The 25973-nt window shown below is 45.4% G+C and overlaps 1 protein-coding gene across 2 annotated transcripts in view; it reads right to left on the bottom strand.

Moving 5' to 3' along the window:
- GPATCH1 (G-patch domain containing 1) overlaps positions 1–25973 on the bottom strand; it is a 952962-nt gene that overhangs the window by 327920 nt on the left and 599069 nt on the right. The gene's annotated exons all lie outside the window — the stretch shown is intronic.

Below are 25973 nucleotides of genomic sequence, written 5' to 3'. Positions count from 1 at the left end.
TGTTTGGTAATATTGAAGATTTTAGCGTGGACACTGGCCCTTATATTTGATATATTTATTATTACATATCATTTTTTTTACCATAGTGAAAAGGAAAGCGATTAATGCTATTTTTGGGGGGGTAGAGTAAAATATCAAAACTTTTTAAACCGATCAATAAGGTCAATCTTTTAATTACCGAAATTAAAGACTTCCTATATAATATTGATGTTGCAGTGGTCCTGGTGAGCCTTCCAAGCCCAAAGGATGTAACTTCCATGGAGAACGGACATGGACATTACTGGTTTCAACGGAAGTGAAAACCAGGGACGTTGCTAGGGGGGGGGCTAAGGGGGCTATAGCCCCTGATCTTTTGGTTGTAGCCCTGGATAGAATCTCAGAAGCTACAGCCAAAAGACTAGCTAGCCCCCAGTCCCAACAGTTCCGACATCAGCGTAGCCCCGGGTCTTTTCCAGACCTAGCAACTCCCCTGGTGAAAACTTTGTCAAACCCTGCCTCTTATTTTGTGGCCAAGGAAAGGGATGACATGATTTATTTTTGTGACCCGGTTCTAACAAAGAGGAAAATATTGGGGAATCTAAAGTCTGGACGCCACATAGCAACGGAAGATCAGTTGGTGCTATTTGAAGTGGCCCCCATTACAGATCAAGTGGAGGGCAGAAGTTTTGTCTTCAGGGTAAATCAGCCTTTTGTGGAATTGTATACTCCTGCATCTGAACTGCCCATTGTAGATACTAGGGCTGAATAGGCTAACGAGAATCCAGTGGCTGATCTCCATTCATCTACCCTAGTACAAGCCAGGTTGTCGAGTTGTCTGCTGGAAATGTGGAGATTTGTCTGCTAAAGTTATATAATCAATTTGAATCCCTTGCATCCCCCAGTACCACTTCTGTTGCTATACATTTGGTGTATTGTTCAGAAGCCCCGTGGACGACTATAACCCGTCCAAGGTGTCAGAAATCTCACAGGCTGCACCTCACAGGAAAAAGAAACAGTGTACCCAAACCATCAGCCTGCCACCCCACCCCCAAATATGTGAAAGGGATACACAGACATGCCCCTTTTATTTGGGTCCTAGTGAAAGCTATGTAGATAATCCACGTGAAATGGGTACTCAAACAAGTCCCTCTGGCTTAGGTATTGGTAGTAGTGATGCAGACAATAACAAGGGAGCATGTCAACTAGGAAATCGCTTTACCCCTCACAAGGACATAATTATCAATACCATTGATAGCCATTTGAAGGGTGTATTACGGGATCGCGAAGAACTGAAGGGGTTAATTGTTTCATTAACTAAAAATAATAGACCTGCTCCAGTTATGCCTGTGGGTGATTTGGGCAGCTCCTCCTTGAGCACTAGTACGCAAGTTGGGCGGCCGAGTGCTCATTGTGATCAATGGGCAATAAGACAAACACCATTGGGAGGAAATGCAATCCCCACTGGTGCACATGGAGCACTGTTACGTCTGCCTCTTTCAGGCCCAAATCTAATTAAAGTGTGGGGGACAACTAGATATCCAAGGCACCTATATCATGATGATCAAAACAGGAAAGGGTGTGGAGAAGGAGGCCCCTGCTTTGTGATGGTCAATGTGCCTAAACTTGCCCCTAATGAATTTGAGAACCAAGAAGCCCTGAAGAACAAATGTATCTTCTGGATTTGCCACACAAAGGGCTGTATCTCTATTATTAGAAATTACACTGTTAAGTGTTCTAGGGGTGCTATTCCTAAGTCAGGGTTTGATTTTATTGATGTGTCTTTGGTATCCCAAGAACTGGTAGATGGTCCCCTGTCAATTGACTTTAGAACATATCCCCCAGTGGGGACCTCAGTTGGTTTAGGATCTGGTGAATTCCTTTGTGTTTTGTTGACTGCAGATCAGCAACCCTTGGTAATTAGTAGGAGCGCTGTCAACCCTGTGAGATCTTTCGCAATGCATGTTGGCAACCCCACTAGCCATGGACCCCCTGATGTTGACCTAGACGAGCAGGACTGACTGGGGGGAGTGGCTCCCAATCTTCGAGCAGCCTGTAAGGGGTATAAATTGCTCCTGTGGAATGTGGCGGGGGTAAACTGACTGCTGGCTGACCCTGATTGGTGTGAGTTCATTAGAAACCATCAGATTGTTGCTCTGCAGGAAACTTGGGCCTTTGACCCAGTCAATATCCAGGGCTACTAGTCTTTTCATACTGCGTCCTGAAAGGGGCTTCGAGGTAGACCCAGTGGTGGGCTATTGTTATGGGTTGATGTCACTTTGGGTTGGAAGGAGGAGGTTGTTGATTCTGGCACACCGGATTTTCAATTGCTAAAGATATGGTTGGCTAAGGACAATGTGGTTTGCCTATTTAACTTGTACAATAGCCATTTGCAGGGACTGATACCTTGGCTTGTCTCCAGAAATTAGCTGAAGCCACAAGCTTGTCCTTAAAATGCCATCACTTTCTTGTGGTGGGGGGCTTTAATCTCCAGCTAGAACCACATAATGATATGATAGGTCTCTGGGATGATCAAGATGAGGCTTGGGATAGTCCATCTCTTATTGCTAAACCCTCCCACCGTGTGCATTGCCTTGCTATAGAGTCGGCAAGCATTTTGTCCAAATTGAATTGAGTGCAACAGCCTGTAAAATATACTTTCCATGGTGTTAATGGGAGCTCCTTGATCGATTATATATTAATATCAGGAAATGGGCTCAGATTGGTGATTTCTCAATGCATGTTACACCAGAGAGTGTCCATTACCTCCTAGTAGCAGAAATCACAGGACACGGTAGGGGGGGGGGGAGAGGGGAGTGATGAGATTACAAAACACCATGTTGACCAGTCGGTGTTACTAACTCGCCATGCTCGAAAGGCGGCTCGATGGGTTAACTTGCTGGATCAGGGCTAGAAGTCAACCATGTATGCCTCCATCCTGAATAATATCACTGTAATCTGTGATACAGACTCCAATGATAATAAGTTACTGAGTGAATTTGAGCAACTCAAAAAGAATCTTGTACCCCTTGTGTCTCTCCTAGCATGTGAAGTTAAGAAACATTCCTTTACTAAGGCAGGTTGGTATAACGATGCCCGTCACAGTGCCAAAAAGGAGATTGTGTCTTGTATAAATAGCCCATTGAGGATCGATAAATCTGTCCTAAAAGCATTAAGACTAAAATATAAAGAGCTAACTGGGAAGAAAAAGAGAGAGTTTGTGAGGACAGGTTACATGGTGCCCTGCAAGCAATGGAAATGTGTTCTTTTTCTTTCTGGAAGTTGGTTACTGATAGCCTTGGCAACCTATTATTACAAATTTGGGCCTCAAGCAAGGCTGCGTTACCTCACCCGTTCTATATAATTTGTATGCATCAGACATGGGAGATAGGTTGGAGAATATTCATCATCATCCACCGAAGATTGGAGAGTATCCCATTAGCTGGATATCATATGTGGATGACACAATACTGATGGATACAACTCTGATGGGTTTACAGCGGTCCTTAGACAGTTGAAACGGTATGCGCTTGAGAATAATCTCAGTATTAACGTGAAGAAAACAAAGATTATGATCTTTGGTGGTGGCATAAAAATGAAAAAGAAATCCAAGTTCCATTGGAAGATCGAATCTCAGTTGATTGAGGTGGTAGAAACATATCCATATTTGGGTATATTAGTGAGGGATAATCCACCTTGTGATTACTATCATAATATGATTGAAAGTAAGGTAACAAAAAATGGAACGTAATTCGATCTTATATGGCTTCTAAGGGTGATTATTCAGTGGATTGCTGGAAATGTATATGCGCTAGAAACTTTGGCAGCTAAATACCTCGAAGATTTAGGGAAAATTGAAAGGAAATTATGGGGACCTGCCTGAAGCCTAGCTAAATCCACACCAATAGAGGCTATTAGAAATGAATTGGGACTCATATCCCTCACCACCCAATGGAAAGTTAAGTGTTGTAAGCTATATTTTAAAATTATGTCGCCGATTGATAATGAGGATAGTTTATTAAAAGTAATGGGCAGATGTATGACTGTGAAAGATTTGACAGATACTTCTCTTAATTTCCTAAATGATATAATATAAATTTACCAAGTGAGAAGACTGACATGAAAGGTTTTTTTAAAATACTGAAGAGAAAAGATATTTGTAAAAATGTAGAGCTAGTATGAAAAATAAAAGACGATACGAAGTATATAGCTTACAAGGCTTGGTAGTCTCTAAACCTTACAGTTATTTATTAAAGGTAGGAAGTCGTGACTTTTCTAGATTCATTACACCACCAAGATTTAATATACTTCCTTGTTATGAATATATTTGTGGTTGGACTGGGATATTAAGAGAAAAAAGTGTGTAGATTGTGTCAAAAGGAGGTGGAAAAAATTAGACACCTGCTGACTGATTGTGATAAATTGACTGAATTGTATTTTAGAGGGTACAAGGACATAAGTTGTGATTTTAGGATGCTTGCAACAGATACATTTTGGTCAAGTATTTATGCGGCAGAACCGCTGAGGTATATTAGTGCGGCTTATTACATATGGAGAAATATTTTAAGAACATTGAATGATCTAGATGATAGTATCATTTTGAATGTGGATTAGTATTATATGATTTTAAATAATACAATGGAATATTGCCGATGATTTGATTATTATGGACCACACATTTAGTGGGCTACGGAGATCTGCACTAAAGTTGTGGGAATATGCTATAAACAACGATCTAATTATCAACCAGGAGAAAACTCAGGTGATGGCCTTCTCAAACAAGAAGATAGCACGACCCAGACTAATTCTGCATGGAATAGAAATTAAATACACCCAACAATATAAATATCTAGGGGTCGAAATAGAGGCCAAACTGGGCTACAACACCTGCATACAAATAAGAAAACACCGGGCAGCACAAGTAACATCGATGATCAGCCAATTCGCAAGGCAGAACTGTGGAATGTCTTTATATGGAATTCGTCAAATCTACACTCAGGTACTAACCCCAATGGTGGTCTATGGACTAGAAGCGCTACTACAGATGAATTTAAGTTGGCTGCAAGTGATAGAGGGGAAATTCTGGAGAAAAATCCTAGGTCTCCCACAATGTATCCCAATGGCATTGTTAAGATTGGAAGTTGGGGTTTCCTCTCTGGGGTCTATTGTCCTAAAAAGGAGAGCTGAGCTGTACCTAAGGATGTCTAATCAACCAGAATCTCAGCTATTAAAAGAATTTAGCATGGAAAGCACAAAGGTAACCACTAGATGCCATCTGAAAAAGGAGATTGAAGCCCTCTTGAGGACAATATGTTGGACCATGAGTGGAGAGAAACTTACTGATCCTCAAAAAAAAGCACTATCAAAAAAAATCGATCTATGGGACTGGCTAGAAAATTATGCTCATCTCGACAAGCTTTCAAAATATAAATGTATTCATTACATGCTCTATACATTCAAACAAATGCAGCCATATCTGTCCCTCAGCCCCTCTAGCAAACTTAGACGTTTTCTACTACTTCTGAGGATCGATAATCTACCGCTACTGACTAACAAAAGCAAATATAACGGTTTAACCCCTTTAGAGAGATTTTGTAGACTTTGTAAGAATAAAGGCTGCAAAGAAACAGCTTGTCATGTATTATCCAGATGTGTAAATATGACGGATACTTATTCAGTAAATTTTGGTAACTTTGTCCATGATATAGAGTTCATTAGAGAATCTGCCTTCTGGCAACGTCTCATGAATACTCAGAGTATGCATCTGCAGATCGCCACCTTCAGAATACGGTTGGTAATTGAAAGAACGTTGAAGATCTCACTATGAATTACTCAAACAGCAGGACATTGATTATGGTAGTGGTTTATGATCTCTGACACATGTGTTTTAGTATTCTCAGTGTGTGCAATCAGTATTAAGCTTGAATGATTTGAAGAATTGTAAGGGTAATAAGTTTAAATTATGTTATGCCTTATGGTAACAATTGTTTAGTTGTTTTAGCTGATTAGAACTAATATGTAATATGCAATAAGCAATAGGACGATTTTATATGATTTAATCAACATGTGTAAAGTTTAAATATAAACTGTAACACATTATTAATAAATACATTAACAATGGAATATTAGGTTTTATGATGAAGGGCAGGAATAAAACTGACTATTTCCCTTTCCCCCTTTTTGGTTTGTAGGATTGAATAGGCTTGCCATAGGTCCTACAAAGCATTGGGAATAATGACTGTTTATTGAATGATGATTTGTAAAACTGTATAATGTTGTTACATAGTTTCCGTATTTAAGACATGAAACTGTTAAATGAAATGTAATTATATGATTTTATGTTTGTTGTTGCATTTTTATATGTGTTTAAGGTTTTAACCAAATATACTATAAATAAATAAATAAATAATTGGTGAGTGTGAATGGCGAACCCATTTTTCAAATCTTTACCAAGACCAACTCTGACCGGCCCCTAGTGTGGCAGTCTACAGACAATTGGCCCCAGCCAGTTTTTTTATTCTCTGTTGGGGAGGTGATGGATTCACTTAATGCCTTAAACAACCATAAGGCGACAGGCCCTGACTTGATCCCTATAGACCCCTTTAAGGATGAGGTAGCAAGATGGGCCCTGCTGCTGTGTAGGCTGTTCAATGCTACTTTGTGTAGCAGTGAGATATCAGCCTCCTGTCGTAGGATGACAATCTTACCTATCTATAAAAAGGGTGGTAAACTCTCCCCAGCTAACTACTGCCCTATTTCTCTTTTGGACGGTGTCGGTAAGCTCGTTGGGAAACTTACCCTCAAATATCTCCAAGAGTGGGTAGACTGGGAAGAAGTGGTTAGTTACCTTCAGGCTGGGTTCAAGCCAAATAGAGGTACAATAGATCACTGTTTCATCCTTTTTTTGATCATTGCCAAATATACCACCCTTAAGATAATGTACCTCTATGTGGTCTTCCTGGATCTAAAAATTGCTTTTGATACCGTATCAAGAGAGCTACTGTTGAAGCGTGGTGCCCCGACTGATCTGGTGGCCATTATATGTGCTTTATTTTGAATAATGCTGGTAGTCGCCATGTAATACCTGCTCGAAGGTATTTAAGAGAATATCTGCTCCCCTTTCTGGAGTTTGAAACTGCACATTTTATCTACAGGGCATGGTTGCTGGGAAATAAGACCTTGAGGCATGCCTGTGGTAATGTGGTTAATGATGAATTAACACACAGCAATTGCTCTCCTTGTCACTATTGTTTTACTATTATAGCTGCTTAACAGATGTGCACCAATCATGTGCTGGCTCATTGAACTCTCTTAAAGTTTTATTTTCTAACTTTGGTATTTTTATGCTAAGTAATTTTTGTACTTTTTTTCCCCACAGGCTGCTAAACTTGGGACCTTTTTATGAATTATGCTGCCAATTTGCATCAGTCAACTTGTAATGTTGTGCATTTGCCCACTCCATTGACCTAACATTTGTAAACTTCATATAGGAACACCCCGTTGATTTGTATTTTAATTTTTTTATATGTGTATTTGTTTTTTTTTATTATGTATTAACTATTATTTGTTCATTCCTACGATGTAACAATTGCAAGTTTTACACAGGTATATAGTGCTGTTTAGTATGAATTATGCTGCTGATTTGCACCTGTTGATTTGTAAATTTGTACATCTGCTGATCCCAATGATATAACCTTTGTGAGCTTTGCACAGGAACACTTGCATGTTTCTATATACGTATTTGGGCTTTTTATGTATCAACTGTACTATTTGTCCACTTTTATGATGTAACAATTGCAGGTTTTGCACAGGAATACCCTGCTGATTTATATCTGATGTTTTATATGTGTACTAAGTTTTTTGTATGCATTAACTGTTTTCGGAACTTGAAAATAAAAACCAAATAAAAGTATGTTTGACTGACTGTTTCTTGTGTGAGTTGTAGTGAAGTTTAATAACGAAGATGATTAGGGGAGCAGATTAATCTAGGGATTCATTTGTGGTGAAGTAATTGCCAGCTAATGATTGGACTTAATGGAACTGTGTCATAGGACAGAATCCGCATAGGAATCACACTGATAGACATGGAAGAGTAGGAGTTGGGAAGGACGGTAGTAAAGGGACAATGACAGTCAATGAAATCAGTGAGGAATCAAGAAGTCCAACTTTGGGAAAAGGCTGGCCAAGCATACAGTGGGAATCACAGCCATATACTGAATGGCAAATGCCTCTCTGGAACTTGGGGAAATTGGCTTGAATTCTTAGGAGAGCCCTACGTGTAAAGAAATCAATCCTTACATGTAATGGTCAGATGTAGTGGACCGGTCCGTGCAACTTAGACGTCTGGGAGGCTGTTAGGGATGAAATAACATGGGGACCTTTATTCAGTTGTGGCCTTGGAAGGCCTTTGTGAACCATGTGCAATATCTTGAAATGTGATTGTTCTTTACCGAGAACCGGTGTACAGCCTTAATAACAGCATGTCATTGTAAGGGCACTCTGTGCTGGCTTTGGTGCCCTAGGTAGAATTCCAACCCTTCATTCTATTTCTTTTTACTTTTGTTCTTGCGGTCTTCCCTAATGTCCATCACCCACTCTATACTTTCTTCCCTTTTTTGTTCACAAATGTTCCCTTTTTTCCAACTTACTTTTTTCCATTCTATCTCCCCGTTTCTTTCTTCGCTTTTAATCTTCCATTCATGGCAGTTTTCATTCTTTAAGCCATTTCTGCCTTTGGCTCAGACTCTGTGTTTTGGCTTGTTTTTCCGAATTTCGCCCCCATAATTGTCTGCAAAAGGCTGTATATTTACTTCTACCCGAATTCGTTCTTAATGACTGCATCCACAAGTAGTGGGCAACAAACGTGTGTCAAACAGCACACAATAATCCAGCTGCCAGTTTGTGGTCCATTAAAGTGAAGCCATTTCAACAGCTCCTAGTGCTGGACTGGTTTCTGGCAATTGTCCACTTGATGAAGATCTCCAACAAGTGTTACACAAGCTTTATTGTCCGGCACCATGCATGTAGAGCACATTTGCAGAGCAAAGAAAATGGCATTTGAAATCAACATTCTTTGCCTGCAAAGTGCAATGTATGTTCACAGAATTTTTTTAATTTTTTTTTTTTATTGTTTATGGTTTAAAAAAGAAACCTTTACAACTACTAAGAATAGGTTCATTCAATATAAAACCAATCCAGAACATCAATAACATTAAAAGGAAGATAAATGATTACAAAACCGATCAGAAAGCTTCTGTCCAGTTAATTTTTGATAATTAAAAGCAATCGATTTAAAAAAACATGCAACTGCTAACGCATTGGACACATTAGGGGAATTTAAGCATCTTTGCCACAGTGAATGATATGATATGATAGGTTATATATAACGCGCTTAATACCCAGAGGTTTCTAAGTGCGGACCCGGGTATCGAACCTGTGTTGCTCCGTGTCGTCTTGCTTCCAAGGCGAGCACGTTGCCACTGAGCCATCCTCCTGAGACAGGACCAGTATTGATCCAATTTACTGAGAGGAACAACTTTCCTAGGTAGCACATGGGCAAAATGTTCACTGCAGGGCACTCTAAGTAAATGTCTAGACGTTTCTTTATTCTCACTGATTTTACAAAATCTGCAAAACTGATCTTCCATTTCATTTTGCCTTCTCCTTTGTAAGATCTCACACGTAGGGAGATGCATCGGAAGCGTAAAAACACTGCTCTATGCGTAAAGCAGGGAAACGGGATGAAGTAAGAAGGAACTGTTCCTCTTTTTCACTATTCATGGCTCAGATGACTCATCGATGGGTAACTATGAAATGTATCAATGGTCTTGGCCCTGTCTAGATCGTACAGCCGATTTTTAACCTTATCAGAGTCATCAACAAAGAACTCTGTGTCCACATTTAGCTCTTCCAAAACAGAGTTGGCATATATACAGAGTTCGGACAGGAGATTTACTCTGTTCCCCCTCGGGAACATGCCCATAGCTTTATTCACTACCTCATATAGCAAGGCATCCATTGGGGCCAAATGTTTTAAGTAAAGTTGCAGGCAATTCTACTGTACTCTGTCTCTTAAAGATGTTAACCCCAGCTCAAACTTAATTGCTGCAATAGGAACACAATTTGGTACTCGCATTATTCTCCTCCAGACTCTATTTGATCCAACCATTACGGAAGCGTCCTGAAAATATAATTCAAGGGCGTAAAGAATTTTGGGGATACATTTCCCCTCATGGAATTTTAATGTTGGTTTGAACGAATAGTGACCACATTTTTGATTCACAATTGCCAGCTGATTTAACAAAAGAGAGGCCTTTTGATCCACGATTTGTTGTAAGATACATGTAGAGGGGCCAGCAGAACTAAAAAAAAGAAAAACAGGTATATCATGCTCAGGGAAGGTGACAGAATGGCCTTCTCCTCTGGCCAAGCTAAAGAGACAGTTTTGCTCCTTGTATGGAAGCAGAGGATCTTAGTTTTTAAGGAATTAATTAGTAGACCATTCTCACCCGCAAATACAGAAAAAGCAGCTATGAGCCTCCTTATGCCTAGGCATGTATGGTCAAACAACAAAAAGTTGTCCGCGTATGTTAACCAGGAGATTTCTTTCCTCACTCAGTTTTGGAGTAACCAGAGAGGTAGTCCTTAGGTACGTTGGTACGTCAGATGCGTACAAATTAAATAGGAAGAGAGCAAGTGAAAGGTACCCCAACATACAGGGGTACCCCTTAAGTATACGGGCACCCCTTAATCATGCTCACACCAGACTAATGTTCACCCCTCTAGGGGCCAAGAGTCTTCATCTTGCAAGGATAACAACTTTAATACACACACACACACACACACACACACACCGTGACTCATCCACCTTCCTTCCTTTTTTACCACAAAAGACAGCAAGAGAAAATATACAAAAATAATAGACTAAAATCCAGGCCCATTCCTTATACCGAGCCACTACTGTCTTTCATTATATCCTTGTTAAAACCACCTATTGCTTTTATTGTCATAAAAGAATAATGATACATTCTCATCCTGTTATGGCTGAGGATCCCTTACCTCCCAGTCCTTATAAACGGGGGCTCCCTTTTATCTCAGTCTTTTATATGCTGAGGTTCCCTTTCCATTATAAAAAGTAGAAAAAACAGAAATATGTGACAATTTCAATACAATTTCAATACATAACCCACCTCCTATCCACTCTACTCCTTAACACATCACCTGAAATACAATCCAATCTATCCTATCCAATCTATTCCTCATCACCAAAAAGTCCTATTCCTTAATACATCACCAAAAGTCCTATTCCATAATACATCACCAAAAGTCCTATTCCATAATACATCACCAAAAATCCTACATTCCATCTATTGCCATACTCATATTTTATCTGGTCCAGTAATTCCGCTTAAAAACCTTGTTTTTCCATAATGTTGTATGTCATGCATTAACCATGTACACTCCTATTCTTAGTATATATACATGGGCTTTTAATGGACAGGAATCAGCTGCTTAGTTACCTCGTGCTCTCTGCCAGAGCTAGCGAACACCAGGCAATGCATGTAGTCTATTTTTAGCACAGGCTGCATTCACTGTGCATTCACCGTGCTGGCCACGCCTGTGTGTATATTTGCATGAAAAAAGCTTCATCGGTGCTATAGTGCTTAGAGATGTCTTGCCTAATTGTAAAGCACTTGGGTGGATGCAGGAAGGCGCTAGCTCCTCCCCAACACAAGTTTGCGACCTTGCCTTAGGCCAGAAGGAGTAGAAATAAAGTCTGACATAAGGCCCTCTCTATTGAGACATACCCTCACCCCCAAGTTCTCACGAAGGGCCATTAGAAGTTTCAGCATACCCCAATAATCCAATTTCCACCACAGGCGCCTGCGGTCCACTCGGTCCAAGGCCCCGGATAGATCTATCGGGCCACATAGGTAGTAGTAGTTCTATCTGACCAAGCATTTTCTTGGATGGGCCTTACCACAATCCATTAAGGTTGGCAGAGTGTCCTCTACGAAACCCGTTTGAAAAATTGGGAATCTGTTTGTCGCTTTGGCACAAGCCTCTAAGTGGGGCATCAGGAGGGAAGCAAAGCTCTTACTATCCGAATCCAAATGGAATATCGGTCAATAATTCTTTGGATCTGATCTTGCTCCCCTATTGAAGATAGGAACCACTATGGCTATGTGCCAGGACGGGGTAGACTGTTTAGCTCAATCATGCTCTTAAAGAGAATTACCAGTGCATTTTTCCAATTAAAGGAGTCGGCTCTTAAGGTACTATTAGTTAGGCCATTCGGGCCGGCAGACCTGGAGGGCTTGCACAATGTAATTATGTCACCGACCTTCTCAATGTCCACCATCAACTCAAATCCTAGAGAGGGTTCCATCAGAGGTCTTAAAGGCAGAAATTCCTGTTTCGGATTCCCCAAAGAATAAAGTTTAGAAACAAGCGTAACACAGTTCTTTCTCCAGGACTGTGTTAGACTGGGAGAGGAGTAGCTGTACATCAATCCCATTGATCAGTGACCATAATGCGTCCACATCTTTGCTGAGCAATACCACAAGCATGTTTTCTGCATCTCTTTGTACAAGTTCAGCTTTCTTTTGCATACAGAAGTTCTTAAACCTGTTTTATTAGTCTGATTGTTTCAGCTTGCAGAGAGCTAGAGAGTCCCCCATCTCTTAGCGCTTTGATTTCACGCCTCATAACTGTTTTCTTATTGGCAAGTGTTTCATCATATGTATGCAGATGTCTCCTATGGCAATAACGTGCCCCATTACTTCCACCTCTAATTAGATTCATCATTAGATCCTCAAAGTAGAGTCAAAATTAGATACAATAAACACCCTCTGCTTCCATTCAAATGACGAAGTAGACATTACCCGATTTAGTGAGTCATTTAAAGAATCCATATTTCGTGGGTTCTATTAGTTGTCTCTCCAAATGCGGAGTAGGTTTGTAACCAAGATTGACTTCAAATGTGGCACTAAGAACGCAATGGTCACTCCATGATGAATTTTTCCCAATACTGAACTCAGTACATAGCTCAAAGAGGGAGTGGCCCACAAAAATGTAGTCCAGGAGGCAGCTGCACATAACTATTTCTGTCCTGCCTGTGATTTCTGCTTTAAATTTGTTAAGATCAGCATCCCGTCCCATGTGCTAGCTGTAGTTTCAGGTAGGAGACAATCAGCATTAAAGTCACCACCCAAGACCACCTGGCTAGATCCCCTCTTCAGCTGCCAGGTGGAGATGAAATAATTTAAGGCACAGAGGAATTCCTCCAGTGGGCCCATTTCCCTGTGCCAATAAATGTTGACTAATAGGAGACTCAGTTTATCTCCATGGGTAGCAACTTCCACAGCAAGTATCCCATGTGTGGTTCGACACCTCCCGGGCTATTAAACCCAAACCAATATGAATGGCTGTGGCCAGGCAACCTGCTAGGTTTTGCTGCCTGTGAGAAAATGAAGAAACCGTCTAGTAGCGGTGGAGATGTGAGCCAGGTTTCCTGCAGAAAAAATAACAGAGCCCCTTTTCAAAGTCTCGATGGTTGTCACATTAGTTAGAAGATGGCTGTTACCCCGGGAATTCCAGGACATCAGTTTCAGTTCTGTGGCACCCCTAGAGAGGACCATGAACATTTCAGTTGTGTAAAACCTCTGTAGTCTCTGATCACAAGCGCCCATCAAGCTTTTCACAATGCACCCAAAGTTTCTGCAATACTGTCTGTGAGAAACTCGACGGTATTCTCCCACTTACTCCCCCAAGATCCTCCATTCAGGTGGCCAGGGAAGGGTCCTCACTTTTGGATCCCGAACACTGGTGGTGGACAGGCGAGGGATCACCTGAGTAGTGGGTCACGGGGGATTAGGAGAATGCCTAAAGGCGAGACATGAGAGTCCCCCTTTTCCCATTTTACATCAAAACCCTCTCCCTCAGCTTTTGTGGGATACTTCCAATCCCATTCCATCTCCCCCGACCCCATTTCAAGCAAGTATTGGGACGGGGAAGGGGCGACAGAGTAGTAAGGATTACCCTTAGGAATAACATTGGGAGGCAGGAAGAAGCCTACTACATTTCACCACTAGGCTGTCCTACTAATAGAGTCAGGCATTTCACCTTAACCATACGCACCTGACGCCACTTGACTCTCAGTTAGGGTATAAAAGGTGTGGTTCTGCCAAAGAAGATGAGCGAGCTGGAATTGCTGAATGGAATGTGGAAGCCAGGGAGCAGGACACAGCAACCAGAGAAGCCTGGAAGATCTGAAGGAGAGCGGGATGGCAAGATGCTGACCCGGGTGTGTCAGAAGGGTTGCAGTGTGGCGAGGGAGCCGTGGCCGTAGGAAGCAGGAGTGAGGCGTTCTGCCAGCTGCTGGCCGTATCTAGGCCAGTGCTCGTTCCCCTGGGACGTGTGCCTGTACCAGAGGTGCCTGAGGGGCAGGTTTTAAGTCCCTGAATTCAACCTAGAGATCCCGAGGACCTGCTCACCAGTGCTGTGCTACCGGCTGACTTTCGCACAGGAAAATGCAAGCAGTGTGTTCATCGAAAAGCATAAAGAAAGCGAGGAAAACTAGAGAAACAGTGTGCTGGTGGTGCGAAGACAGAGAAAGACAGTAAGAGTGAATTTAAATGGAGCGGAAAGCAAAGAGAGGGCGAGCGACCCGAAAGCAGCAAACAGGGTGCGAGCGACCCATAAACAGGAAAGAGGGTACGAGCGACATGAAAGTAGAAAAAGGAATGTGCACGAGAAAATGAGGTGCAAGTGTGCACAGCAAAGTGGGAAGAGAGGTGAAAGAGAAACAAGAGCAGAGTGAAAAAGGCACCAGAGGGAAAAGGTGCCAGAAGACATATACAAGGTCTAAAGTGAGGGGTCAGAAGTCAGAGTGGTCTTGCAGGGGAGGAGCAATAACCCTGGCGTTTTCGAAAGTCTCTCACACTGCCCCACGAAAGGACATGTGTTGAAAAGGTACATCCTCACAAGGTGAACTTTTGTTTGAAACCAGACTGGCCTAAGCTTGGGGAAGGGAACCCTGAGAGGCCCACAGAGACATTTTAAACTTTGCATGAGAGGCCTAGACTTGGGGAAGGCATCACTGAGAGGCCTAAACAGAACCATGTATTTTTATTTGGTAATGGAAGGATCGAAGCTTGGTGAAGGGAACCCCAAGAGACCCAGAGACATTGAGAACTTTATTGACTATGGTCTTCCGAAGGGCCTTCAACCCCACAGTGCTTTGAGGCCATAACAATGGCAGTAGGTGCTATACAAATATAAAATAACATAACATAACTAATGGTAAAGCCAATTCCATCTATGTTCCTTGAAGGAGCGGATCTGCACCACTTGTTGGACTTCACAATTTGTTTCCTCCTGTAAGCCTCATACAAAGATGAAAATATGTGGTGTAGAAATGTAGAAACGCAATCGATCACTGTTCAATCCAATAAGCAACCCAGACAGGATTTATTTCCACACAGTTCTGCAGAAATCAACAGGAAAACTGAAAGTATCCCTGTAACAAAAATGTAGCCCCCAAGCACAGAAACCTCAGGAAGGGTTTTATAGTGTTTACACAATGGCCCTTGTACAGAAAGTGCCAATACGATACATTTAGTTGGCTACATTAACAATGACCTTTCTAACAGAGCATCCTCCGACCTTGAAGTGCCTGGCTTTACAACACTTCAAGCATTGTACAATTTCGCTCACCCTACCCACGAAAAACAAACCACTGTCTCTAGCAGATCTATTTCACATAATAACACCCAATTGGGCAACTAGTACACACGTGACCCCTAATCCGGTTCTGAGGTGGCTAACCCCACCTACATGTGACGATAGCGACACATCGCTGGGCATACCTACACCTTGAACAGACGTACTTGCATAATTCCTTAGGGTTCTGTGTGCATGCCGCACAATCAAATCTCTCATCGTGCCCCCACCTCTCTAAAACATGACTGTGGCAACTACCTTCATTGCCCAGTGTTGGATGCAGTCGTGTTCTGTCCATGGGTTATGTACGTCTGCAGCTCACCTGAAATAAAACACTGTTGGCTACAACCGTGGTCAAATTGATACTTTACTGAGACAGTTGATGAAAACATGCTTGATATCGACTGCTATTTTGGTTTACTTACCTTACCCGCACGATATGATTACGAGCAACGTAAGCTTGCAGTTTCCCACAACAAATACGTTTCAATTGAACTTTCACACTCACAATGTCTCCAGCAGGAGACTTTGGGACAGTGGGGCATATCCAGAGCACTATCCCTGTTAGACTATGGGTTCGCCCCTGGTCGCTGTGGGTGCAATGGAGAGGTTTCTCCCGAGTTCCGCCAACCACTGCACGGCAATCAGTTGGTATGATATCTGCCAACCACAAGATGTCCAGCACGTTGCACATGACGTTGCACATGATGTGGAGATGTCCAGGAAGGTGGACAATAGCACTTAACCTCGCAAATATTTCCGCCACCTGGTAAACTATGCTTTGCAAATGCTCTCGTTGCTATGGTGCTAATTTCCCTCCTTTTGCTCCGTTATTCTGTTCTTCTGCCCTCGCTCCTTCCCAGTGCTTGCTCTCATGTGACCCAGCTCTTCGTTTGCTCTTCCTATCGATGCCTTTTGCCAGTTCTCCATTGTTTGGCCTGAAGCTGTTCGATATTCCTGCTACGCATCTCAGCTATGGATGCTACGGAACAAGTTACTTACCTGTAACTGTTGTTCTCCAGCATGGGTCTGGCATGGATTCACATGCTCATGAATATTCCCCGTCGTCAGGCTGGGAATCCTCGGTAAAGAAAAAATCAGTATCAGTTTCGTTTCTGATCTGTCTTTCGTAGTAGTAACCAATCACTGATCTCTGCGTCATTCTGACCACAGCCAATGACTGCCCTCTACCTAAGCCCCGCCTCTGGCAGCCATCTTCAGATTTGGTAGCACATGAAGTGGCAGTATGACCAAGTGAAGAGCCGCAGAGGGGTAGGCGGGAGGGTTCGCATGTGAATCCATGCCAGACCCATGCTGGAGAACAACAGTTACAGGTAAGTAACTTGTTCCTTCTCCAGCATGGGGTCTGGCATGGATTCACATGCTCATGAATAAAGAATACATAGCAGTACACACATGCACAACCACGGGAGGTGGCAAAGGCTCAACATTAAGCATTACATCAAACTCAACATTAAGCAATTCTTACCTCCTCACCAGGCTCCCCTTAGGCGAACAGGTTGCGCAGCACTGCTTGGCCGACCCTGGACTCCTCCCTGGAATCCCGATCGACGCAGTAGAATTTCGTGAAGGTGTGCGTCGACCTCCACGTAGCAGCCCTGCAGATGTCCAGCAAGGGCACACCAGATAGGAACGCCGTGGTAGCTGCGATCGCTCTGGTGGAATGGGCTCTCGGACGGCCAGGCAGCGGTCGGTTTGCCAACCGATGACAGTACATGATACAGCCGGAGAGCCATCTGGAAATGGAAGCCTTCGAGAGAGCCTTCCCCTGATTGACAGGTCCAAAGTTCACAAAGAGTTGTGACGTCTTCCGAAAACACTTTGTGCGGTCCACGTAGAACTTCAGCGCTCTAGCCACATCCAGCGAGTGCAAAGTCCTTTCAGCCGGCGACGAAGGCGACGGGCAGAAAACAGGCAACACCAAGGGTTAGTTGAGGTGGAAGTCCGACGGCACCTTGGGCATGAAGGAGGGGTGCGTCCTGAGCACTACCCTCGTGTCGTGAAAAGTCAAGTACGGAGCCTTGCAGGAAAGGGCCTGGATCTCTCCCACCCGTCGTGCGGAGGTGATGGCCACAAGAAACGCTGTTTTCCACAACAAGAACTTCAACGTAACGAGTGCAGAGGCTCGAACGGAGGTCCCATGAGCTTGGTCAGCACCACGTTGAGCTCCCACGCCGGGGCCGGAGCCTTCACTGGCGGGAACGATCTGAACAGTCCCTTCATGAACTCTTTCACCAGACGATGAGACCACAAAAACGTCCGCCCCGTGGTTCTGGTGTATCGGGAGATCGCAGCAAGATGAATCTTGATGGACGCGTGCGCCAGTCCAGCTTTGGCCAGCGTCAGTAGGTACGGCAGTACGTGGGGAGCCGTAATCCGTAGAGGGTTAATCTTCTGTGCGTGGCACCAGACAGAGAACCTCTTCCATTTGTGTCCGTAGGATCTAAGAGTTGAGGACGCCCTGGCCTTTGCAAGAACCTCTCTGCAGTCGGCCGGTATGTCGTATCCTCCAAACTCTAACGCTGCAGGAGCCAGGCCTGCAAGCTCAGCGACTTCGAGTCGTGATGGAGGATGGCGCCTCCTTCCCTGGAGAGAAGATCCGCGTCCACTGGCAGCTTGATTGACGGGGACGCTGACAAGTCCAGAAGGTCCGGGAACCATATCTGCCTCGGCCACGCAGGTGCGACGAGGATCATCCTGCACCGTGACCTCTTGAGCTGGTTGATGAGCCGGATCAGCAATGGCAATGGAGGGAACGCGTATAGAAACAGGCCCTCCCAGGGGAACGAGAAAGCATCGCCCATGCTCCTCGGCTGGGGAAACCTGCTGGCGAACCTCTGGCACTTGGAGTTCGTCGCCGTCGCGAACAGATCGATCTGGGGTGTGCCCCACCGTCGGAAGAGGCGGTCCACTAGATCCTGTCGTAGTTCCCACTCGTGGCACGAGCGCAGCTCCCTGCTGAGTGAGTCGGCGCTGGGGTGTTTTATCCCTGCCAGAGGAAACGGCACCAGAAACATTCCTTGGGCGGCGGCCCAATGCCACAGATCCTGCGCCTCCATGGACAGGGCTGGGGACCTGGTTCCGCCCTGTTTCCTGATGTAGAACATGGTGGTGGTGTTGTCGGTGAAGATCCTCACCACCTTGCCCTTGAGGGACGGAAGAAAGGACCTGAGGCCCCAAAACACTGCACGGAGCTCCAGGACGTTGATATGGAGGGACTTCTCCGTCGGGAGCCAAAGGCCTCTCGCGTGCAGATTTTCGGTGTGCGCTCCCCACCCTTCCAGGGAGGCATCCGTGGTCACTGTCTCCTGGTGGCCGGGGGTCTGGAAGTCCATGCCCGCCGTCAGATGCGCGCGGGTGCCCCACCACCGGATCGCTCGTCGGAAACTCTCGTCGAGTGTGATCCTCTCCTCGAAGCTGCCCGTCGTCTGGATCCAGCGCGTGTCCAGGAACTCCTGCAACGGGCGCATCGGAGCCTGCACAGGCGGATGAGGTAAATGCAAGAAGACATCATTCCGAGGAGGGACTTGATGGACCTCACTCTGGCCGCGTCCGCAACCAGCATCCGCTGCACCTTGCCCAAGATGGCCCTCGTCCTTTCCTCCGACGGAGAGGCCAGAAGCGACACTGTGTCAAGCTTCGCTGCTAGAAACAGCGCGTCTTGCGCGGGCACCAGGTGGGACTTGGCGTAGTTTATGGAGAATCCCAGGTTCGTGAGAAGTTGGACGGTCCTTGCCGTGTGCTCCACGGCGAGCTCCTTCGTCTTCGCTCGGATGAGCCAGTCGTCCAGGTAGGGGTTGACGTGGATCACCTCTCCGCGCAGCTGCGCCGCCATCGGTGCGAGGCACTTGGTGAACACCCTGGGTGCCGACCTCAGTCCAAAGGGAAGGGCTCTGAACTGGTAGTGACGCCCTTGGACCACGAACCTGAGAAACTTTCGGTGTCCCTTTAGGATGGGAATATGGAAGTAGGCATCCTCCAAATCCAACGACGACAGGAAATCGCCCTCCTCCAGCAGACCCAGGACGTGTTGAAGGGTGTCCATCCGAAACTTCTGTGCCTTGATGAATTTGTTCAGTCGTCGTAGGTCCAGGATGGGACGCCATCCTCCCGTCTTCTTCTTCACGAGGAAGTATCTTGAGTAAACTCCGGAGCCCCGAAGTCTCTTTGGCACGAGCTCGATGGCGCCCTTCTTGAGCATCGCCTTTACCTCCAAGAGAAGTTGAGGGACGTGATGTTCTTTCCTGGCCACAGGGGGGACGCGCGGGCACCTCTTTAGAAACTCGAGCGCGTGACCCTGAGCTAGGGCGTCCAGCTCCCAACGGTCGGTGGAGATGGACTCCCACACGCTGACGAAGCTCGGCAGCCGGCCTCCCACTGGGGTGCTTTGGTGGGGGCCTGATCCCACGGCCGGTTCAGTCCTGCTTCGACGAGGCTTTGCCGCCTTGTCCTCCTTGGCGACGACGGTGGGGTCCGCCTGACTTGCCTCGTCCCCTGTAAGCTTCCTGCGACGACGAACGGGCCGCTTGATGGTAGGTGGAAAATCCGCCGCCGGAACCTTTGGAGGCACCCTGTTTGCCTCCGCCGCTCCGAAAGGGCGGCCGCCATTGCTGGAGCACCCCAAGAGCCCGGGCCGTCTCCATGTCTGCCTTGATGGCTTGAAGGGAATCGTCCACTGTTTTCCCAAACAGGTTGTTTCCGTCGAACGGCATGTCCAAGACTCTGGTCTGCACGTCCTGACGGAAGTCAGTAGCCTTGAGCCATCCACGCCGCCTAAGGCACACGCCGTTGCCCAACTGGCGAAATCCAGTGTCAGCGATGTCCGTCGCAATCGTAATGGCGTGGTCCGACGCCACCTCTCCTTCCTGCAAGATCTCTAGGACTTCAGCCCTCTTGTCGTCCGGTAGGAAGTCCAGGAGGGGGGCCAGTTTGTACCACAACTCCCTGTCGTAGCGGGCTACGATAGCCAAGGCGTTGGCCGCCTTAATCGTCGTCGCTGCAGACGAGATGACTCTGCGTCCCATCGTATCTAATTTCTTTCCCTCGCCGTCCGGCGGGGAGGTCGATGTAGAGGCCGCGCCCCCCCGCTTTCTTCCTGGCCGCCGCGGAGACGACCGAGTCCGGCGTCGGCTGTGCCCGAAGGCACAAGGGGGCCGCGTCCGGGACCTGGTACTTTTTCTCGTACCGATCCCTTCTAGCCGGTGTCGTGGATGGGTTCTTGAGGAGGGCGAGGCCCTCATCCCAAATATCGTCCAGTAGAGGTACAGAGAGGACCGTCTTCCTCTTGGTCTCGCGCTGTTGATAAAGGAAACCTTCCTTCTTCTTCTCTTCCGGGCAGAGCTGGAAAAGCTCGGATGCCCTGGCGATCATGGAGTGAAACGATCCAATCTCGTCAGGCGGGGAAGCCCGGGTGGGAGGTGACGATGGCAGATCCTCATCGTAAACCTCGTCCATACCCGTCGCGGCCGTGTCAGTCCCCGTATCATCCCCACGAGTCGTGGACAGGGAGGAGGGCTGAACAGGGCGCGATGGCTGAAAAGGAGGCGGAGGATGAATCCTTCTTCTCTTAGGGGGAGGGCTCCCAGAAGGGCCTGGCTCCGGGTCCCCCGTCGGGAGCGGTTCCTCCGCTGGTGGTAACGGCAGTCTCGTCCTTATCTCCGAGCATAAGGACTGTATACCCAACAAAATGGCCGCCGAGTTGTCTTGCGGAACTGGTTGAGGGGAGTCCGACGGGCGGTCAGGGGCCCCGTCGGCACCCTCGACGTTATCGTCGTCTCCTACGTCGGGGTCCCTCCCGACGGGCTGGTCTTCTTCCACGCCAACGCCGTGGCTTAAGACTTCGATCAGCTCTTCCTCAGAGGTTGAGGCCGAATCCACGACAACCTCCTGCCCCCCCTTTTTCTTCTCCGTCGGAGATTTCACGGGGGTCCTGTCGATGGGCATAAAAGAGGACTCCCTCTGCGGTGGCAGGGAGACTGAGCCCCGAGGTCGCCACCACTGGTGTAGCCTCCACAGGCTGAGCCAGGGCCGCCGCGACTGTCTCGATAGAGGCCTTGGCCGGATGGATTAAGGCTTTCACCACATTAGGTGCGCTCACCGCCTTCTCCTTGGGGGGAGGGTCACTGCCTCGCTCCCCCTCCGATGGGGCCTTCGAGCTCGACCGGGGTCTCTCCAGGAGCTTCGCCGGGTGCTCGGCCTTCCTCTTACCCGAACCAGAGCGTTGGCTCGGACTTCTTCTTCTTCTTCTCGCCTGACGGGCTCTTCCCTTCCAGCCAGTTGGCGAGACGTTGATGGCGGTCCTTCATGGTCCGCTCCGACATATTGCCGCAAAACGCACAGTCCTTCTCCATGTGCGTCTTGTCCTCATGTAGGCAGTAAAGACAAAGGGAGTGTTCGTCCTCCTTAAAGACATTCTGAAGCTGGCATCCAGGGCAGACCCTGAACAGCTTTCTGGGCGTCGAGCTTCCCTTCTCCTGGGCCATGTTCGAGATGGGCCTGAGAAACTTCTGGAGTCCTCCAAAAGCGTGGCTCGACGAAAACTTCACCCTTGAGGGGCGTAGACGAATCCGACACGGGTCCCCGTTGATCGGATGAAGAGTCGGTGGAGCTTGAGGCTCTTTTGACGGAAAAATAGAAGTTTTTTGAGAAAAAACGTGAAAAAATAGCACTAACGCTCGAGAGCAATGATCCCAACACTTGAACGTGCGGTAAAAATCTGAAGATGGCTGCCAGTGGCGGGGCTTAGGTAGAGGGCAGTCATTGGCTGTGGTCAGTATGACGCAGAGATCAGTGATTGGTTATTACTACGAAAGACAGATCAGAAACGAAACTGGTACTGATTTTTTCTTTACCAAGGATTCCCAGCCTGACGACGGGGAATATTCATGAGCATGTGAATCCATGCCAGACCCCATGCTGGAGAAAAAGGATTTTCCCCCGGGTTTGGCCCTCCTGAAAGCTCTACCTTTCCCTGTCATCAGGGAAAGTTCTGACTTTTGGGGAGGACAGATCTTGGTTCTCCTCATTTTGCAGTATACAAACACTGCAGGTAAGGCAGTTCACTAACAGATTGCAACGCTCAAAAATCTGCTTAATATGGTGCAATTGCAGGATCTGATGGCAGCAGTTCTGAACCTAACAGTTGAGGGACAAACTTTAAAAAATGAAAATCAATGTTTGCGCCAGGCCTTACATGCCAGTGATGCCTTGCCTGCAGGTCAGTGATCGGTGGCTCCAATGGAGAATAAATACCACAGGGACCCCAAAAGGCTAAAATTATTTGAGATGCTTGTAATGTACAATTCACATTTCGACAATCTTCTTTGTTTTCTCATAACGCACAAATCCGCAAGTGCTTCAGCTTGGGCAAATACATTGGTCTGTACTGATGGTCTTATACTCAATTCCCATTTTTGGCCGCCATCACGAACTTTTTTGACAAGCCAGATTTAACATACACAGCCCAAGAAAAACTGTTAGATTTTCATCAGGGACAGCAAGAGCTCCTCACTCTTACTACTAGGTTTAAGCAGATGGACTTAAAAGCTGCATGGTCTGAAGAGGCTTTTTTCACTCTCTAACAACGTTGTCTCACTGAGGAGCTCAAGGATGAGCTGTCACCGAGGTCCTTAACCTGACTCCTTGATTCAGTTGGTATTGCAGATAGAATTTAGACTGCAAGAACGTAAAACAGAAAAGAGGAGAAATCGCTGACGGGTCCTGGAATATACCTCAAGTGCAGTCCCCTCGAAAGATATCCGAGGAAAATCCAGAACCCATGCAAACTGGTTTGGCCAGGGGACGACTAACCGCTGAAGAAAGAAATAGATGCAGAAGTAATGGTCTCTGTATTTATTGTGGTTGTGCGTCTCATTTCCTTAGAACATGTTATTTGGCCCCTCCTAGGAAGACTGGAAACGACTGCGATCCTAGAAGGGACACAGGATCGGGGATTTGCTATCTAATCCCGTAATCAATACTTACAATCTGTACCATCATCTTTAACAGAATCTCCACTCTTGCTGGTCCTTAAGGTCCTTTTGTGTCTCACTGATGGTAGAACCATAGAAGTGCCTGCTTTGGTAGACTCTAGTGCAGCTGGTCTCTTCATGGAACATAAAGGGGTGCAGCAGATGAGCATACATATGGAAAATAAGTCCACACCTATTCCAGTGGAAGGAGTGGATGGACGACTTCTGGAAAGCTGACCTATTACAAAAAATACCCTTCAACTGCAAATGCTTATAAAACAGCACTCTGAGTTAATACGATTTGACATCATACAAACAGTACATTTTCCCAAATATTTTGGGAATACCCTGGCTCACGATGCATAATCCATAAATAAATTGGAGGGATCATACCTTGTTTCTTGGCTCTGAGCATTGCATGTGCTCATATCTTGCAGAAAATAAGCCTGTATCAGTTATAGCTATTTCAGCAGAGGACCTCACTATCTCCCCAATTTCATTGTGTTGTGCTTTACCTCAGAAGTATCAACAATTCCAGAAAGTGCTTCAAAAGGACACTCATAAACGCTTCCTCCTCATTGTCCGGAAGATTGTTCCGTAACTCTCATTTTAACACTTCAGTACTATTTAACAAGATGTTTCTTTAACATTAGCCACAAAGAAAGCATTAAAGGAATATTTACAACAAAACATAGCCAACTGGATTATTCACGAGTCCAAATCCTCAACTGGAGCATCTTTATTTTTATCACTAAGAAGGATACCTCTGAGCTTCGACCTTGCTTGGATTTTCACGGTTTAAACACAATCACTGCTAAGAATAAATATCCTCTTCCTTGGATACTGGATATTCGAGATGCCATACTTACAAAATTGGGTACTCCCTGTTTTTTGGTATCGTGGGGTCAACACTGTCAAATGGGAGACCTATATAGCAAAAAAGGGGGAGGACAGGTCGACTACCTCTTTCTTTAGTCCCCGAGACTCAACAGATCAGAAAAAGCCAATCTGGTTTGATCAAAGATTGTTACAACCACTATTCATACAGCATATTTATTTATTTTAATACATATTTAACCATAACAAAACTAAAAAGAGGCCTCTAATTAAAGGTCCTAAATATCTTAAAAAGACTTGTTTAAACCTGTGCAAAACCATTTACATTCTTCAGAGTAACAATGCAGTGTACCATACAGTGAGAGAATCACAAAAAACATAAAACATTAAACACGGGGAAACTGTTTCAAAGTACTGTTAGTTTGTATTATTGGTTTTCAAGTTGAAGGAAGGATCTGGCATCAAAGGCCATGGTCATTCCTGCATGTTTTAATGCGACAATTTATTCGAAGAGCAGACTATATTTACTTAAATATTTATATACAGTCTCTCCGTTCTACTGGACAAGATTGTTTGAGAGATGTAAATAGAGTTCCAAATTCACAAAAACAGCTCTGTGGTGCTTGATTTGGATTGAGAAGGAGAAAAAACTGTTATTAACAGTTTCCTCGAATATAGTCGACATATGTTTCGGCCATATTGACACATACAGTTCACCCTCACAGTGCTGTTGGTCTTATTAGTTAAAGCCGTCTTCAGGACAAACAGTTTTGATTTTGACGTGTAGTTTATACTTCCCCAGTTTTCAAACTTCCTTATTACACATTCTGTATCTTTCTCAGTATTCTTTGAGACTAGTAGAAAAATTTGAAAAATTTCCTTAGCGCCGGCTGGCTGCTTGTGGGTGTTCATTGCCAAATGGTCACCGTACCTTCCAGGTGTATGCAGAACAACTTGATGTTATTTTGCTGCCGTCCTGTAGTTGATGGTAAGTATCTTGAACTGTCTTTGCCGCTTTTTCACACTGCACTTAATTTGCAGACCGCACAGAATGCTCGAGCTGAAAGAAGAAACTGGGCTCTTTCTCTAATTACTCTTGAGACGGCGGGCGACATCTGCAAATTAAGAATGATCTGGCATTGTAAGAAGGACTATTGGGGAGGACCAGATACTCTGAGGTGGTTCTATAATGTCTGAGGCTAACACCTTCTCCATCTCCTGTGTGCAAATCTCTTTTCTGGTGTTGGGAATTCTATACAGTTTCAGAATGACAACTTTATCTGGGGGTGTATGGATATAATGAAAAACCCCTTACGCTCTCCCAGGCTCATGACTAAATACGTCTGAAAATTGTTCCAGCAGATCTTGAAGATCTTGTTTTTGATTTAGTGGAAGACTTGCGGGTATTAGATTGTTCTCGTCCGGTCCTTCCGTTTGAAAGCTCGC

This window comes from Ambystoma mexicanum, chromosome 1q, assembly GCF_040938575.1.
Source record: "Ambystoma mexicanum isolate Mex_15411 chromosome 1q, UKY_AmexF1_1, whole genome shotgun sequence".
NCBI lineage: Eukaryota > Metazoa > Chordata > Amphibia > Caudata > Ambystomatidae > Ambystoma > Ambystoma mexicanum.
Note: the sequence above shows the minus strand (reverse complement) of the source record. Positions and strands in the feature narration are given on the sequence as shown.